The sequence below is a fragment of the Bison bison genome, unplaced genomic scaffold (assembly GCF_000754665.1).
Source record: "Bison bison bison isolate TAMUID 2011002044 unplaced genomic scaffold, Bison_UMD1.0 scf7180017864302, whole genome shotgun sequence".
In the NCBI taxonomy this organism is placed as follows: Eukaryota; Metazoa; Chordata; class Mammalia; order Artiodactyla; family Bovidae; genus Bison; species Bison bison.
Window position 1 is genome coordinate 895,552 of NW_011494874.1, and position 3,565 is coordinate 899,116.

General features: G+C 66.1%; 1 long non-coding RNA gene across 1 annotated transcript in view; it reads left to right on the forward strand.

Annotated features, from left to right (window-relative positions):
• The first annotated feature begins 319 nt into the window (after positions 1-319).
• The window catches only part of LOC104996933, a 5,769-nt gene continuing 2,523 nt past the window's right edge, over positions 320-3,565 (forward strand). Inside the window, exons 1-2 of the long non-coding RNA XR_826261.1 lie at positions 320-393; positions 1,332-1,456. This is a non-coding gene — a long non-coding RNA (uncharacterized LOC104996933). The remainder of the gene's footprint in view (positions 394-1,331; positions 1,457-3,565) is intronic.

Below are 3,565 nucleotides of genomic sequence, written 5' to 3' on the forward strand. Positions count from 1 at the left end.
TCCAATGCATGAAAGTGAAAAGTCAAAGTGAAGTTGAATATAGAGGCCCAAAGTGCCCGAATTCCAGCTTCACTGCTGCGGGGCCCAGGACAGAGCTCTGCCCGGGAACAGGACACCGAGGCTCCGGTCTCTGCCCCTCACCGGCTGTGGGCCTGCGCGAGGGACAGTGTCTGTCTCCGAGCCTGGATCTCTCGAGCCGAAGCCGGACGCTGCGGTGCTTAGGTGTCCCTGGCCCGGCCTGACAGTGGGCGGGACCGTGGAGACGGGGCGGGGCTTCCGGTGGGCGGGGCATACGCCTGGCACCGCCCCCTGCACCTATCACGGCTTCTCGCGGGTCAGTCGCCATGCGCGTGGACTCAGCCAGCTCTGGTCGCTACAGGGCAGGCCCACAGGGTAAGGCTCCTCTGCACCGCCCCACCGGGCTTCCTCCCTGGGCCTGACTCCCCCGTTCCCCTGCTCCCGGGGCACGACGGGGTCCCGGGACCCCCAGTTGAGGCGGCGTCTCTTCCCCAGATCTGCCCTGATCGGTGGTGAGCTCGAGGTTGGCGTTGCGGGCATGCTGGCGCTTAGGTCCCAGGCGCACCGGGAATTCCGCCTCAGCCCGGCTCTTCATCAGCCGCGGGACCTCGGGAAAGTCGCTGTGACACCCTGCCCGGAAGGGGCGAGGATGAAATCTCAGCACCATCCCCCGCCACACACACACATTCCACACCCGGAAACCCCCGCCTGGGAATGACTCTCGGCTTGCTCGAGCCCTGGACCCAAATCCCCCATGTCCGCAAGTCCTGGCAAGGCTTTCTGTGAAATGTCTGCCACCTGCCCCCTTGTGGAGGCGACAGGAAGGGCCGGAGGAGAACGGGAGGGACCTTGAAGGACAGCCCAACCCCCTCAACCCCCCACCCCAAGAGGAGCCAGCCTGGGCCTGTATACTGGCCACAGGTTTAAAATTAAAGCGGGCTGCCAGGCAAACTTCTACACCTCCGCCTCCCACCTCTCCTGCATTTGGGAGGGGGTGGGGGTGGGCTATTTTTAGAAGGCAGGCGGGTTGGAAAGTGCTTTATTCATCCTGGAGGTTAGCAAGGCCTCCGGGAGAGAACAGAGGGGCCTGTGTCTCCCTCTGCCTCCTCCATGCTGACCCTGACCTTGCACCACCCACTGGGCCTGTGGATTTACTGAGCTAACATTTACTCAGGGCTCCCCCTGCCAGGCCCTGAGCTTCCTCAGGCCTGGGTCAGGCTGGCCAAGGGCAGGGGGCTAGGTTGGGGTGATGGGAGAGAGGGTGGCACACCTGGACAGTGAGCCCAGGCAGTGATCAGGTTTCCACACCCCAGGTCCACCCTGACCAGTCAGCAGAGCCAAGAAGCCATGTCGCTGGACCCCTTGGAGGGACAGGCCCCTCATGTGGCTCAGGAAGAGGTGCTACCCAGTCTCCCACATGGACTGTCTGGCTGGCTGGGTAGGTGGCTTCCCAACTTCAGGAGTCCTGCGCTAGTTGAGGCCAGCACTAGCCTCGGGCACCTCAGTTTCCTCATCTGTACAATGGGACTATGCAAGATTCAACCTGGGACAGGGCACCCCACCCATGTACCATTCCTGTGACCTACTGCACCCAGAGTGGGTAAGGGATGACAGGAGGAGTCCTGCCCTCAGGGGCCAGCCAGGACTGGAGGCCCTAGGTAGAGGTGGGGAGGCCACCTGGAGGATGCTGGTCTCAGCCTCAGCTGAAGCGGGGCAGAGGGTCTCGGCAGGGCGCCAGAGGAGCGGACACGACAGCCGCACCAGCCCTGCCCACGTCCAGTGTGGGACACCCAGTCACTCTGGTCTGGCAACCTGGGCTCTGAGCAGAGACCCTCGCCTGGAAGGCCACTGGCAGGACCCAAACTGTCCTCAGCCCCTGGAATCCCCACCCAGTGTGCCACTGACCACCAGGAAGAGCCTTTATTTGTGCTTCCCTCCAGAGAAGCAGGAGGGGTGTGACCCCAAACCCTGGGCCGTGGCCAGGAGGGGGCGGGGGGGGGGCGGTGCCAGTGGACCTGGTGAGGCAGGAGGGGTGGTGGTCGGCTGTGCCCACTGGGTGCCCGGGCAGGCCCAGGCCTCTTGAAGCATCAGCCCAGCCCCTCCAGGGCGGAGGCCCCCTCTCAGCTGTCAGAGCCTGGCGACGGCAGGATCCAGCCAGTCCTTGTCCTACGGCTGGGCGCAGGGGGCCTGGCCCGTGGAGTTGGCACACTCGCCGTCAGTGTCAGCTGGAGCCTCCCCTGGTGCTCCCGGTGGACGCAGTGAGGGGGCTGAGGAAACACGCAGGCCTCCATGTCGGCGGAGCGCGCATTTCTGACAGGTTTGCCAGGAGAGGTGTGAGGGTGGGCAGGCCACAAGCTCCCCGCCGCTGAGGGGGCAGGGGGGTCACTGGGTGCGCGGCTCCCAGTGCAGGGGGAGGGCACGACCAGGCTCCGGGAGCAGGAGAACCTTGACCCCCGGCACAGCTACCAGTTTGGGGGTAGCCGACTGGGTGGAGACCCGGGGTCCGCCCCAGAGCCCAGGTCTCAGTGGTTACCCAAGGGGCAGGCCCTGGGCAGACCCGCTGGAGGTTGAGGGGACTTTTGGGAGAGGTGGCGGTTAAGGTGCAGACAAGCTCTTCTGGGCCCAAGCTCGGGGAGTGGCGGACCATGAGGGCTGCAGGGCTGGGCCAGGGGCCGATGGCGGAGGAGAAGAGGGCAGGCAGGGAGGAGCAGCCCCATCTGAGGCCGAATCCCCCGGGACTGACCCTTCGGGGCTCAGGGGACAAAGCTGCCCAGGGCACGGCTCACCCCTCGAGCATCCTCCCCGGGGGCCCGGCCGGCTGTTTCTCCTACGCGGCAGACTGACTCCTGGCTGATCCCTCTCCTGCCCACACATCCTCCTCCCAGAAACCTCCCTGGCCCCGGCAGCCCCTTGGCCTTTAACCAGGGCACCCACACCAGGACAGAAGCCTGCCAGCAGCTCCTGCACCCCCACCCACCCCTGCCAGGCCCTAGTGGGCAATGCACACTTGTCCCAAGGGTGATGAATCGTGAGAGGAAGGGGAGAGGGCCAGGACCGGGTGTTGAGAGGTGAGAGCAAGGGTGCACCTGTGTGCCAGGCCTGGGGCCACACCTGGACGAGGGAGACGCCTGTGCAGATGGTGGGGAGGGCGGCAGGAAGGCCAGGCAGGCAGTGCCCAGGCGGCAGAAGCTCACCGGGCGGGTGGATGGGCGGGGTGCAGGCTGGCTGGAGGGGGGGAGGACCGGGCGTCGGACCTCTCTCGGGACCCCTACGGGCCGCCCCTCACTCACCAGCAGCAGCCTGGGTCTGGGCAGACCCCCTCTGGGAGCCCTCTGGAGGCCAACGCAGCTCCCCGCTCTCCACCACACCCAGCTCGCTGGGCTCCACCACGATCGAGGGTAGCCGCTGGCCCAGCCGAGGGCCCTTCTCCCGGGCACCCACCATAGCCTGCAAGGGGGATGGACAGGGGGTCAAAGCAACAGTAGGCCTGAGCTCCCCACGGCCTGCCACGCCTGTCCTGCATTGTCCACGGGATCCCCCAGAGGGT